Source organism: Thermobia domestica, chromosome 6, assembly GCF_964235325.1.
Source record: "Thermobia domestica chromosome 6, izTheDome1.hap1.1, whole genome shotgun sequence".
Taxonomy (NCBI): domain Eukaryota; kingdom Metazoa; phylum Arthropoda; class Insecta; order Zygentoma; family Lepismatidae; genus Thermobia; species Thermobia domestica.
Genome location: NC_137459.1, coordinates 274,067,090 through 274,083,393, shown reverse-complemented (window position 1 = coordinate 274,083,393; position 16,304 = coordinate 274,067,090). Strand labels below are relative to the sequence as shown.

Here is a 16,304-nt window from a genome sequence, read left to right as displayed (position 1 = left end):
TTACTTCTCTTCGATCTAGAAAAGGCGTTTGACCGAGTGTAGCACAATGGTCTTATCTATAAATTACATTTTTCGTCTTCCTGCGGCCCATCTTCGGATGGTTTACCATTATCTCACCAATCGTCTTGCTTATATGTCAATAAATAACAGTCTATCCTTTCCTATCTTCCCTTGCACTGGCGTCCCACAAGGTTCAGCTTTATCGCTTTTATTATATATTCTATTTGTTAGTGACCTACCTGTTATGACAGATCCGATTTATACTTTCACCTTTGCGGATGATAGAACGCTGTCCGCTTGTTGTCAAACCATGCATCAAATCAATACACATTTACAACGGGCCACTGATGCTTTCAGCAACTGGTGAAGTCGGTGGCAATTAAAATTAAACTGTGACAAAACACAGGCGTTAGTCATCCTTCCGCATAAGAGGCGTAGTCGAGTGAGACGTAATCCATCTCTACTTAATATTCAAGTCCAGAGTGTACCCATCCATTCAAGTACTACCGCTAAATATCTGGGAATGATCTTTAATGCTAAATTATCCTGAAAACCTCACCTTCTTTCTAAAAAAGAGAAGGCCCAAAACCGCTTAAATTTATTGAAGTGACTTGTCGGTACCCCCTGGGGCTTAAACGCTGACACAACGTTAAATACGTATAAAGCGTTTTTTCGTCCCTGTCTCACACACGGCCATACTGCCTGGGTTAGCGCTGGAGATGAATTTTATAAGCGGCTTCTTATTATCGACGTCTTGCCTACCGCATCACCTTGCCTAGCCCTACTCGCCTTTTGTACGATAAGCTACCTTTCCGCATATCACTCGACGTCTTGAAAATCTTTGCTCCAGGTACATAGATAAAAAAATGAACAACTCAGCATCAGTCCCTCCTGGAAATCATACAGATTGATGCCAGTCTTACCACACCTCCTAAGTATGCTTATACACCTTTACAGCATCTACTTAAAATCTATAGACAGAAACATCCAGAGCATCCGGATCAAGATTTCTTTCAATCATATCATCCACCAGAATTCAATCATCACGTTTATCCATCGCTTGCACAGTGACTCTCATTTTAACAAGGGCTTCCCCATGTCGATCATCAGTGTTGAGTAGCCCCAGTACAGAAGATAACCTCATTTGTGACTACTAACACTGCCCTGTGAACTGTGGCGTCCATGCATTTCATCTCATCATCATAACCTTACCACTACTCAGATTTTATAATATTCCTTCCTTGTTTATTTGTTTTCATTCCTAATGTAAAACTTACGATTATTGAAGTCCCATTTTGATGTTACTTAGGCTTGTGTATTTATCCTTATGTCTCCTGCCATGATTACAACAACGATAATAATTCACCTATATGTATGAATAAAGTGAGCTTCTTTATTATCGTTGTTGGCAAACCTCATATCCCATGCATGTGTTCCACTTCTCACTGAAATTAAACTTAAGTTCCTCCCGATGAGACGACGTTATCGTCTGCGGAAAACAGTAAAAAAAGCGCTTTTCTTGTTATTATAGCATTTTAATAGACAGACTAGCTGAGCCTGCGCTCTCTACACAGCGCATCATTCGCATACGAGCATAAATCTCTTTCTCATTCCTCACAACATCTGTACATGTCCTTTTACAGACACAAGTGAAAGGCTTCTTGATTTTAAAATAATCGGAAAGGAGTGTCACAAAGGGGAGATTTTTTCGATTATTTTTTCTCAATATCTTTCACCGTTTGCAAAATTTAAGCCTACTTCCGGTTGCAGTTTCTAAGTCATGTATGACTAGTGTTTTCTTTCTTCTTGTATGCAGTATGTAATAAGCAAATATGTTACATACATAATTACATATAATGTCAGTTATATATGGTGTTCATTGGGCAAAACACTCCAAAAATAAAGATTCATCTTAGACTGGAGAAATGGTTATTCTTCTTTTTCCAGTTTTATTTGGCCAGGAAACAAGCGCCTGAGACATATTCAACCCGTATATATAACAATGTGGTGTTGGAATGTATAATGCGTAGGATATGATGTTTTAGTTTTTTTTTAATTTCAACACTTCCAGTGTACCCGTAAAATGTAATAAGGGAATAATTGCCATGTTTTTAAATATTCAATTAAAACTGGACAATCTATGCAAAATTTGCAATCGAGCAGTGAATACGTCATCTTTCTAGAGCCTGTAGTTTCCGAGATCTCATTGTCGAAAGCATTGGCCACAAACACATAAACGTCCACATTAAATAGTTTAAAGAGCTCCAAAGATGGCAGCACGATTCATTTGCATTGGTTTTGGAGTGGCTTAATAAAAAACATAGGCTTTGAACAATAGATTTAAAACATAAACTTTATATAAAAAGATGCATTTAAATAATAAATAGTTTAAAGTACACATGTTTTAAAATATTGTCTTTGTTAAACGTGAAATCACAAATAACCGTAAGTCAAAGTTTTGAAATCCAAAGTTAGATGTTGGAGTTCAGGCGTTTTTGCATTTTTTCATCTTCATCCTATACTCGTGGGTCTTGCTTCAGATCGGTTATCTTCATCGCTTCATGGATACTAGACAACCTCCTCCACCACCTCTGAAGATGATCGAGAAGCGGAGAAATCGTGGTAAGACGTCCACCAACCCAAGTCCCGAGCGTTCTCGTTCTCCAATCCACGGGAAGAACGAAGCACCATCAACTCAAAGAAGAAACATACCGACGCACATAGCATATCAAGTTCCGACGCTGATTCCGACCGGCTTATCATCGACGACGATTTTCCTCTCTGCAGCCTATCTACAACTTCCTACTGCAAAACTATGATCCAAAGTACAGGAATTCGAAGCTCTTGTTCCAGCAAATTCTCAAGTATCGTCCACGCTCCGAGATTTCACAGATAGTGGAAACACGAAACGGATTCATCATCAAATCAAAATTGGCTAACTTCGCAAAAACCATCAGAGACAAGCACAGTTTTGAAATCTTCGGGAAAACTGCAACCTTAACTTCTCTCACCAACAACCGCTATAAGCACCCACCGCCACCACGTCAGCCACCCACCATGTCCGTAGTGGTACGAGGAGTCGACCCGTCCATCACCGATGACGAAATAGAGGCTGAACTACGAGAAGGAGGCTACACCTTTAAAAAATGCATCCGGATTCGCAACAATCAGGGACCTACCTACATGGTTCGAATTCTGACCAATTCCCAGGATACTATCAACGACCTTCTGGATAATGGTGTCTTCATTTTCAAAAAGAAGCATAGAGTTGAACCATCCCACTCACTACGACCACTTCCTCTCAGATGTGAACGCTGTCAGGAATACAACGTGCATCCTACTCACCGCTGCACCAATCACCTCAAATGTGGATATTGTACTGGACCTCATCCTACGAAAAGCTGTCCAAATTTGCAACAAGCTCCAACTTGCAACACCTGTCATTAACGCACACATCCGACGTACAGCTACAAGTGTAAATCTCGACCTGCTCCAGAAGAAGACAAGCCAGAACTTGTGGTACCGCTGCGAACTCATGATGCTCAAAATCAAACCATCGAGACATCATCAGAGCCCGATCATTCTGTTTCCATTCATCAATTATTAGCCTTTGTCACCCTCACTCTTCAAAACGTTAATCCTTTTGCACGCCCATTAATGTTACAACACGTACAGCACGCAGCTCGCAACATCTTTCACCTCGATTTTCACGCAACCTACAATGGCCCGTACGTACACTTTCATGCATCTCCACTTGCAACAACTGTTTAACTTCATCTTGCTCATGGCTTTAACTATGGCACTTGTATTTCTATTTCTTAACATCCGCTCACTCTTAACTCATAAACTCATCTTTGAACAACTTCTACATGAGGAACAGGTTAACACATTCCTTCTTAATGAAACCCGTCTCACTCCGAAACTCCGTTGCAAACTTCCTGGCTACCAACTAATTCGACACGATAACAACCTTCCTGCAAGACGAGCCAATGGCGGCGTAGCAATAGGATTTTCCTCTCACATACCATACCGTATCCATTCTCCATCCCTTGCCAACATTCCTGAACATCTAATCATAACTCTTTATTATAAATCCCTATGTGTCACAGTCGCAACTATCTATGTTTGACCAGGTCATCAAATTCCTCTAGCATTCTTTCAATATATTTCTAATCATTTCCGACATTATCTGATCTTAGCTGATATTAACATACATAGCCGCTCATACAGAGATAAGACAGCTTTTCACAATTTCATTACTACTTCTGCTTCAGGCATCATCCATCCACTTCCAAAACCAACTTGTCCCGAATCTAACACTACCCCTGACATATCAATCACATCTTCATCACTTTCCCACCGCATCATCATCGACATCCTCGATCCTCTCGGTAGTGACCATGTGCCCATTAAACTCACTCTAAAAGTTTCCTCTCCTCCTATCTCAGACTCGCCGCCTCCACGCCTAATCCCTCGCTACGATAAAGCGGACTGGTCCAACTACCGAACCTACTTAACCAATGCCCTTTCAGCAATCACTCCCCCTTCTACTGAAGATGAATTATACTCCACTCTCGCCTCTATCACCACTCATATACAACTTGCATCCGAGCAGTTCATCCCTCATACCACATATTCACCTCATCGTCCTAAACTCCCTCCTCACTACCTTCCTCTGATTAAACGTTCCCGTCAGTTTTATAAGGAATACATTCGCACTGGCAACCGTGAAGCTCTTCAGCATCATAGAGCCCTCCATCGCACAGTATGTAATTACCTCCGAGCATACAAATTACGACAGTGGATTAAAACCTGCAATACCCTTTCTACCACATCGCACCCTTCGCAATATTGGAAACGTTTCAACGCATTAGCTGGTAAATTTACTAAAACCTCATATCCTATTCTAAGTCTCGATCAAGCATTACACACAGACCGCGAAAAGGCTAACGCTTTTGCTTCCTACTTACAGGAGATCTTCACACCTCTACCATCCGCTCGGCATTTTCATCATTATCCTGTAGATCATTTCAACTTCAATTCACCACATCTTCAACCCAACGAGACACACAACCTACCCACTCATAAAGCACTCACTGCCCCATCACTATCACAGAAATCACTCATGTCATCAATCATAAACGCAATACCGCTCCTGGAATTGACAACATTTCCTATCGACATGTTAAAGAAAGTCCACCACTTCTGCTGACTCTTCTCGCCCTCATTTACACCTTTATCCTCCGCACCGGGTATTTACCCGCTCACTGGAAAACATCCAAAATTCTCATGTTTCTTAAACCCAATAAACCTCCTGATACAACTCACTCCAGTCTTTACAAAAATCCTCGAGAAAATTCTTGTCAAACGCCTTCATGTTCATCTTTCTCATTACCATCTCTTACCACACCATCAAGCAGGCTTTCGCCCAAAGTTCAGCATCAACGATCAGCTTCTGCGTCTCCTCAACTATATCCATAATCAGTATAACACCGCTAAGCCGTCTTGTCTGGTACTCTTTGATTTAGAGAAGGCATTTGATAAAGTGTGGCATCAGGGTCTGCTTTCAAAACTGCTCAACTTTCGTCTTCCCCTTGCATATATCCGTTTTATTTATAATTTCTTGTTCGGCCGCCTTGCTTATGTTTACATAAACCAACAGTCCTCTTATCCCATCTTTCTGCACTCAGGTGTACCTCAAGGCTCCTCACTATCACCATTATTATATCTACTTTATGTAGCCGACATGCCTCCCCTCCCTCAACATGTTCACATCTTTCAATATGCTGATGATACAGCATTCCTGGCAACTGGCAGCACTATACACCAAATCAACAAAGCCTTACAACCAGCAATAGACGCGTTTGTTCTCTGGTGCGATAAATGGCGACTAAAGATCAATGCCGCTAAAACACAAACTATAGTCTTTCTTCCTCCTAAGAAACGCTCCAAAATTCACCGTAATCCAAACGTACTTCAGATCACAGTTCACGACACCCGTCTTACAATCTCTAACACCGTTAAATACTTAGGACTGACCTTAGATAGGCACCTCACATGGAAAGCTCATCTCCAGGACATCACCAAGAAGGCATACAATAGACTCAATCTATTAAAACGTCTTACTGGCACTACTTGGGGTCTTTCTGCAGAATTACTGTTAAACAGTTATAAAGTCTTTCTTCGGCCGGTGCTTACTTATGGACATCCTGCTTGGGTCTCGGCACCCCTCTCATATTATCGAAAACTTAAAGTTCTCGAACGTCACGAACGTCACGCACGTCACGCTATGATTGCATACAGAATCAAACTTCCCAGTCCTACTGCAGAGCTCTATGATCGCATGACTTTTCCCCACATTTGGTTCCATTTAGAAAACCTCCGCCTCCGATATTTCCAGAAACGTCTCTCTTCCCATCATCCACTCCTCGTAGATACCATCAATGCTCACACCGATTTCGATTTCGCTCACCCCATCACTCATTCCCCCCTCTCCCTTCTCTTCACGATGTATCATTATTCCTTACCACCAAATCATCCAGATCTTCCACTCACCAGCACATTTCTTCTCGATCACCCTCCATCGCATATCATACCCTCATCTTCTGCACAGTAACTCCTCTGTCACTAACAGGGCTTCCCACCGTCCATCATTAATGCTTGGAGCAGCCCCCAAGCGAGAAGAATAATCGGCATCTGTCCATTAACACTATCCTATGTGTTGTGTCGTCTAACTGCAGCTCATCTCATCACTATCTCACTCATCCCCTCATTGTCATTCAACCTAACTACAGTACTTTCATTAATGTATATAATCCATTGTGCAATTTCCTCTCCTCTACATATGATCGTAATGTCCTAATATATATATATATATATATATATATATATATATAGAAATAAAGTTATATAGAATATCCCTTAGCCCATCTCCCATTCCTTTCCATCTGTCCCTTTACTTTACTTCCCTTTCCCCATGGAGGGCGTAACCCTCGAGCGGGTGGCTAGCCCCGGCTAGCTAAAAAAACGTTTTTGCACTTCCGATCGATTGTTCAATCAATCGATCATTATCAGCTGTGTCGTACCAGACGTCAAACAGCTGCATTTTGAACACCTTCCTGCTCCTCATCCTGGGTGACCCTCGACGCCATTTTTTCGAGCACTGTAGTCCAGACTGATCAAGTCAAGGGTGTACAGTGCTATAGATTTGGTAGGGGATTCTACTCCACCTTGACTACTATCAAAACGAGTAGTCAGACCTTTATCACACATTACTTCATTATCATATTGTACATTTGGAGCTCTGTGCTGCTTTCCTCTCGGGCTTTTGCCCACCGATTTGGCTATTACGATGGCGAACTTTGACAAGGCATCTGGCTTAAAGAACAGGGGTCGTCATTCTAGTCTCCCACGCGTCGTAGCCGGGCGTCCGTTGTGCCGCAAAGGCAGAACCACGGAAGGATTTTGGTGCCACACATCGACACAAGCGGCGAACCTCACAGACATCTGTAACTTCTATTGTGTCTACTGGCTCTGTTCACTCTTGGTCACTTCCAGAAAAAAAGCTGTGCCGCCCGCCTTATCACTTCGCCTCCATCGAAAAAACAACATCTGCACTCCGATTCAGACACAGATGAAATGGTCATTGATGATACTCCAGAAGAAAACTCCAAAAGTACTCCACAGCAAATGATTCATTCTATGCTTCTGACCAACTTTGACAGCAAGTTTTCAAATTCCAAATTTGTTGCACTTCAACTTCGAAAGTACTTACCACTCGCAGCCATCTCCGAGATCGTCCATATCCCGCAATGGTATTATACTGAAGACCACAGACCAAGCACTATTCCAAACCATGAGAAACAAAGTACCTATTGACATTTTCGGTAAAAACACGCAACTAACATCACTTCAAGACACCCGCCGTAAGCAGATGCCTCCCCCTAGACGCAAATCTTTACTTCCAGTTCTTATTATAGGCATAGATCCTTCATACACCGATGAAGAAGTGCTGGAAGAACTAAAATACGAAGGGCACACCATCACAAAGGCCATTAGGATCAAGAATGATCGAGGCCCTAACTACATGATTCGGGTGTTGACATCACACCAAGAAACTATCGATGATTTGCTAGCGAACGGATCAGTAATCTATCAATATAAACATAGAGTGGAACCATCGCGTTCACCACCACCGTTGCCCGTGCGAAAAATGCCAGGGATATAACACACATTCGACTTCCGAATGTCGGAACGCTCACAAATGTAGTTATTGCTCCGCCCCCACATTCTACCCGTTCCTGTCCAAATATTAAGTCTCCTCCGAATTGTCCCACTTGTCATAAGCAACATCCTGCATATAACTATAAATGCAAGCGCAAACCCGATCCACATTCTTAACGAGATCATCCTTAACTAATAGTTCCTCTTCGTACACCAGAACAACCTGTCACACATCACCATTCTATAGACTCTCCAATAACTCTTGATCAGCTGCTGACTTTCTTCACTTTGGCAATGCAGAACATTCAACCTTTCCAACGACCATTCTTTAGCAAATCATTCACGCAGCAAAGTCCACATTTCATGTTAACTTTACTGCCACCTATTCTGGAAACACCGAACATTTTCACACTTCACTTCCAGAAACAATTTCTCATGGCTCTAGTGTTTCTGTTTCTTAATATCCGTTCATTTCGTCAAAACAAAGTTCCCTTTGAAACGTTGCTAGTTGAAGAACACGTTAGAGCCTTTCTATTGAATGAAACATTCTTAAAGCCATCTATGATATCTTGTATACCTGGATATACCTTACTGCGTGACGATTGCAAATCACCTGCTTCACACGCCCATGGTGGTACGGCTGTTGGCTTTCTCCATAAAATTCTACATCGACAACATGTTTGCCCGGCTCTTCACCTCTTAGAATACGTCCTATCTTCACTCTATTTTTGAAACATCACCATCGCTGTCGCAACCATTTACATTCGCCCTGGTCATCCATTACCAACTGCATTTGTTCAATTTACATCCAACTTATTCAATCACTATATCATTATGGCAGATTTTAATATGCATAGCCGTTCCAAATAAAAAAAACTAACTTCAAAAATTTTCTTACTACTCACACGACTGGTATCATACAAGATCTACCAAAACCTACAAGACCCATTTGAAATACAACGTCGGACGTAGTCATTTTATCCACAACTCTAGTTTCACATAGTTTTGTCGAAGTTTTAAATCCACTTGATAGTGATCATGTTCCACTGAAACTTACCATTAACACTCATAGCTCTAACACAACCCAAGCACAACCAATTCTCTGCACAAGCCTTCGTTTTGATAAAGCAAACTGGAATAACTACAGATCACATCTTTCTACCATCACAGGCCACCTCACAGAACCTACAACGGAAAACGACTGCAATAGATACTATAACTGTTGCAATCCAACAAGCTAGTACACGTTTCATACCTACAAGTACGTCCTGACCATATCAGCCTACTTTGCCGCCAAACTATCTTACCATGATAACACGTTCTCAACACCTATATCGTGAATATACTCACACTCATAATCCAGATGCCCTTCACCATCATAAACAGTTACAACGCACAGTTCACAATTATATCCGTGCTTATAAACTCAGATGTTGGATTAAAACATGTAACAAACTCTCCGATACTAATCATCCTGCAAAGTACTGGAAACAATTCAATGCTCTATGTGGCAAATATACAAGGGCTCCCTATCCTATTGTAGTCGATAACTCACCAGCACAAGGCGACGTAAACAAAGCAAATGCCTTTGCAAACAATCTGCAACGCATCTTCAAACCTCAGCCTTCTGATGATTCTTCACATCCAGCCGAAAAATTTGATGTGAATTCTTACGTTTTACAACCCAATCCCCGCCATTCCTTTCTACCTGACACACCGATAACTTCACCCATCACAGTCGATGAACTCAGAGCTGTTGTCAACCGAAAACGTAACCCCGCCCCAGGTTTTGATAAGGTCACTTACCGCCATATCAAAGAAAGCCCTTTATCATTGTTGACTCTTCTAGCAACTACTTATACCTTCATTCTCCCCACTGGATATTTCCCAACACCATGGAAAACTTCGAAAACGCTTATGTTTCCTAAACCGAACAAACCGTTCGCTGATGTTTCATCATATCGTCCAATTGAGCTTACTTCCAACTTTAGCAAAATCCTCGAACGGATACTAGTCAAATGACTCTATACATACCTTGCTCATTATCACATTGTTCCTTTATATCAAGCCGGATTCAGTCCTGTTTCTCTATCACCGACCAACTTCTTCGACTTACGAATCTGATCACCACACATTACAATAGAGTCAAACCCTCTTATCTGGTACTATTCGATTTAGAAAAAGCATTTGACAAGGTCTGGCATCTAGCTCTCCTTCACAAACTCTTTCGCCTTCATGTTTCAATCCCTTATATCAGATTTATTTTCAACTTTCTGACTGGCCGTCTTGCACACGTTTCTATAAACGATCACCTATCACATCTAATCTTTATACTTTCAGGTGTCCCTCAAGGTTCTGCATTGTCGCCTCTTTTATATCTCCTGTTTGTTACGGATATGCCTCAACTTCCAGACAAACTGTACATGTTTCAGTACGCTGATGACACTGTTTTCCTTGCCTTTTGCAATACAATCCAGGAAATCAATACACTTTTACAGACAACAATAGATAATTTCTATCAGTGGTGCAAAAAAGGGCATTTATTAATTAACGCTTCTAGAACTCAGGTCATCGTCTTCCTACCGCCGAAAAAGTCAACCAAAGTACGCCGTAATCCCAACCGCTTAACGCTTCAGGTTGACGACGTTCCAATACAAGCCAGTAAGACAGCAAAATACCTAGGTGTCACATTCGATCGGCATCTTACGTGGAAGAAACACCTTACTACGATTACTAGTAAAGCCTACAATCGCCTAAATCTTCTTAAGCTTTGAATTGGCACAACCTGGGGCTTAAAACCTGCCACTGTACTCAATACTTACAAAGCCTTCTTGCGTCCGACCCTTACACATGGCCATACAGCTTGGGTATCTGCTCCAGACAGTTTTTGCCAGAAACTACTCATACTTGAAAGACACGCCTTCCGAATTGCTTACAGGATTAAATTACCCAGTCCCACACAACACCTTTACAGTTTGATTACATTTCCTACCTTACAGTACCAATCGAGAAACTCAGGGTAAATTATATCACTAGACGTTACCAAGATTATCATCCTCTTTTGTTGGATACGATGCATTATTTAGCAGTTCACCCCGCATCTTATCATTTTATGCACACACCCCTGTCACTATTATTCACTCTGTACTGTTACACACTTCCACCGAATCATCCTGACATTCATCTACTTGACGATTTTCATACTCACCTTCATCATCCTCTCATCTTCCCATCTTATAGTGCACAGTGACACTCCCTTTTAAATAACATGGGCTTCCCTCTGTCTCCATTATAGCCTAGAGCAGCCCCTAGGCAAGAAGATGGTTTCGTTTGTGTTCTTACATAACCTGCGTGTTGTGGCGTGATATGCACCTCATCTCATTCCTCATCTCTATAGTCACAAGATTTATTCCTATATCCAAGCCTTTATTCATACATAAACATATGCCGCTAGCATTTTTCACATCACTATCACTTTTCTTTCGTCGAACACCCTTGCTTGAAAATATGCATAATATTTTGTTTCTTTCTCAATATGTATGTTGTGTAATTTTCTGATTATGTGTATCTATTACAGCATCTATTATATTTATTTTGTTTGTTTGTTTCTTTGTTTTCTTTTTCTGTTCCATCCAACATGTTAAGGCCGCAAATGGCCTTAAGTCCTCTGTTTTTTTGTTTTTTTTTATATGTTTAAATAAAGACTTTATACTTTATACCATCTCTTAGACCAACCATTATCCTTGATCCAATAATTGTTCCGCTTTACCTTACCTAAAAGAGAGTATAACCCTCTAACAGGGTGCTAGCCTTTGGCTAGCGTCTCTAAAAAAGCGTTTTTGTAGCATTTTAATAGATAGATGGATGGATGCATAGATTTATTTATTTCGTAAACGGTATTGACAAATAGTGACGAGTAATTCCACCTTGTTGGGCAAATATGTACTAACCGTCGATCTAGAAGTTCATTAAGAAATTTTTCGCGCATTGCTGATTTGGGGAAAAAATACTACAAGATCACTAAAAATAGCAAAAAGATACAGCATTCAGGAACACTTGAAGCACTTAGGGACAGTGCTAAATTTAAACAGTGAGCATAGCAGTCAACAAAGAGAGTTTGTAGAAAATAAATATTTTCTACACGGTGTACACGTACACACCAAAGAATAGAATAATTTGTATTCGTACACCGTGTAATGAAAAGGCCATCACTGCACTTCCAACCTAGCTCTGAGCCACAAATTTCTCACCACGATTTGGAAAATCCTGAATATGCCTTAAAATAAGATTAGAAAGTGTCGCTGATTTGTCTTCGTTTATATCTTGGAAGTACACAAATCTTTCTATCACCCGTCCTTCAGTTGTATATCAATAAAATAGAGAAAATTGTGATTTATTCAAGACGTCAGTTGTCTCATCAGCTAACATGACATAAAAATCAGATTTGCCTAATTGGTGATTAATTTCCTTTTTAAGTACATGAGTAAAATATCCAATGAAATCATTTTGAATAGGACTTGATACATTTTTGAAGTCTCTCTCTGTATCCCTCTCTGTATCCTTTTCTTTCTTTTTCATTTTCATTTCTTTCTTTATTTTTTCTTTTCTTTCTTTTTTCTAGACATTTTCGACTCATTTTCCCCTTTAAATGGAAGTAAACAAAGTTTTGCAAGTAAACAAAGGACATTTGTAAATCTTTTCAGAATCTCTTTGTGCTTTAGTTTTTCATTATGCAGAATATAATGCTTTGTCGTGTTTGGTCACTTAGCTCGCATTCAATATGCACAGTTCCAAAAGTCGCGAGTGTGAGAAAAGCACGAATATGTGCGATAGCAACATCATGATCCTGTACTGCGCTAAATTATTCAGCGAATTGTATCCTGTAGTTGCCTAAGTAGAGTATCTATTACATTCTAAACAACAAACAATTCAAACAAAGCAGCCTATTAAAAAAACAAAATTGACACTTCCAGTAACCCAATTTCATCTTTGGTATTTGATATTCTGAAAATGGCGAGTAATATTCTTTTGATTTTGGATTAAATTTGGCAATGTTGGCACTGGCTTTCCGTTAGAAATAATTTGAAATAATGTTCGTATTTTCTTCAAGTGCTCTACAGGAAAATTGTATTTCTAATAAATCAGCTATAGTATTACCACTAGACAGGGGCGGGTCCAGGGGGGTGATCGGGACAATCGACCCCCCCTCCAGAAGAGGAAGCTTTCTTATTTTATATATATATAAATAAAATCCATCCCAAAGTTTGGAGCCCTTAAAAGTAGCAGTATGATTACCTTCCGCCCCCCCCGAAGTCGGTCCTGGATCCGCCCCTGCCACTAGAGAGGCAAAATATGAAATTTCATATTCTAAACTATGCCTCGTAGAGCGATAGGAACGAAGTTCTTAATATTTTATGTCATGTTGAATCGGAAAACGAATTTAAAATATTCATATCTCATAATATTTTGATAAATTTTTCATATTTAGTAATGTATCGTATGTCTAAACTGGTCCCTAAATATATCATCCTTACAAGATACATTTGGTATGAGAGTTACATTGGGATTGAGATAACACAAGATAGGAGAAAAGAATTCTGTGATTGGTTTCAACAGATTCGAAAACAGCGTCCTAATCTAGAGAGTTGCACTCTTTTCAGCGATGAAGCTACTTTCCATTTTATCGGTACAGTCAACGGACTCAACGCTGTGTACTGGTCTATTGGTAACCCAAACATAGTTGTCGAAGCTCACTATCAAACTGATCCTCGCATGAATGTGTGATGTGAGATACACGGTAATGTTTTATTAGGCCTTGTTTTCCTGCTTGGCAGATTAACATTAGACCAATAGCTATATCATCTGAAGATCACATTGCGACAGTATCTAGATGGCATCCCGTTGTCATTGAAGCATTATTTTATTTCTAGCCCGATGCAGCCACATTATCGCCGTACAGTATGACAGTGGCTAAACTAGATGCTCCCTAATTGCAAGGGTCCTGTGGAATGGACACCCAGCTCACCTGACCTAACTTCATTAGCTTTTTTACTTGTGGGGTTATCTAAAGTATCTGCGTATCAAATCAGAAACAGAACCGTGGATCATCTGAAGGAGGATATCAGGCATGTGTGTAGAGAATTAACACGTGAAACACTGCGGCGTGTATGAGGTAGTGTACGACACTGTATTCACATTTGCTACCAGCAGAAGGGAAACCAATTTGAACAACTATTACATTAGTACCTAGGAGTATTGCGTCTGGAGGCTGTACCGTGAGTGCATGAGGCACGTAAATTTGTTCTCAGTAACATGTATCCTCGTCGCCAAAAGTGCCTTTACATCGTCGTGACGGGTATGTGACAGCGCAGTACTCTAAGGAAGGGATGGTTGCATAAGAAATTTTGATTAATTTTGAAGAATTTTTATTTTGACTAGAGAGAATAACGTAGGTATAGGGAGTAAGGGCATAGGTTTAAAGCATCAGTGCACTGTCATCTCTGAAAAGATTTGTATTCTCAGTTTTTCAAATTATTGTCTTATATGTTAAGTTAAAAACTTCTAACAACTGCTACTAGCGCTGCTACTCTTCAGGAATTTACTACGACATGTTCGGGCTTGAATTATTTCATTCGCCTCACTGTAATTATTTGAGAATGGAAACTGATTAAGCTGAAAATGAATATGTTTCGTTGTCTTAAAGCAAGGGCCGTAATAAATGTAGATAAGGTTCTTATTATTATATAAAACACATAAGTATTTATTCCGTGTAAAGAACAATATAATACAGTAACTAAGCAACATCATAATTACTAACGCCCGCAGGATTTTTTCCAACGGGAGGGGGGGAAGTCCGATATACAGTTTTCGTTTTATTCCCTATATATATTAACAGTCATAGCATTTATCATTGTTAGCGTATATCGTCTTTCGCCACTGTAGCCTATTATTCAGAACATTCATCTCCAGACATGATGTCGAGAGAATAGAAAGAAATAGATATGAACAGTGGTGTAACTAATTTTACTGCGCCTTGGATCGATCGATCATCGATTTACTCATACTGCCCAGGCCCCCTGCCCCAGGTATTTCAGCTGCTGCGTTATATATATGGTTCCATGCCAGAAGGGCCAGACAAAAGGGCAAAGACAGAAAGACCCAACTCAAAGGTCTCCACAACAAAAGGGTTCGAATCATAACGACCCTCATAAGAAGGGGCCGAGTCCAAAGGGGTCCCCCTACAAAAGTACCCGAGTCAAACGGCCGTGCGTCAAAAGGTCGCGGGTTTAAAGGGCTGGAGTCAAAAGGGGCCGAATCAAACCGCCCCTCATAAAAAGAACCCGTGTCAAAAGGGTTTCACGACAAAGGGACCCGAGTCAAAAGGCCATGCGTCAAACGGACCCTGGTCAAATAAAGCCGGAGTCAAACGGGCCCGCGTCAAAAGGGCCCGGGTCGAAATGTTTCCTCAACAAAAGGCCCGAGCCAGAAGGCCCGAATCAAAACGCCCCTCATCAAAAGGGCCCGGGTCGAAATGTCTCCGCAACAAAAGGGCCCGAGAATCGTTTGTTAACACAACTCAAAAATTTGAGATTTAGATAGGGATAATAAACATAACAATTATAATGATGTCTGCAGAATTTTTGTGTAGACTGGCACGGAATGACAACCAAAGTCAGTAACAGAGGCGACTCTTGAGGGAAGTGACATTGGTAAAAATTAACATTTTACGAACGCAATCCACAAGAAGTTAACTGCGCAAATGTATGGTGGAATTTCATTTACGGTGGAAAACATTAAGCGTGTTTGCACACGATACCGACAAAATCGGAGGAAACCCCGACAATATCGTTGCCGGTGATGAGCGAAGTAAGCGACACACAAAAAATCTTCTCCATATATGAAAACAAATAAAAAAAAATAATTGGGAAAATTCTTTTTTAAAACAAGGACTACAAAAACTGTTCTGAAGAGGTGTGGAGGACGGTACAAAACTTAGAAAAAATAGTCCTATGCCTAAACATGTTTAGGTTTAACAATGACGTTTTAAATAGATGCTGTAAACATATTATTTTCGTTTCGAT

At 40.5% G+C, this 16,304-nt stretch overlaps 1 protein-coding gene across 1 annotated transcript in view; it reads left to right on the top strand.

Annotated features, from left to right (window-relative positions):
* LOC145687791 (glycerophosphocholine cholinephosphodiesterase ENPP6-like) overlaps nt 1-16,304 on the top strand; it is a 202,723-nt gene that overhangs the window by 39,135 nt on the left and 147,284 nt on the right. The window lies entirely within an intron of this gene.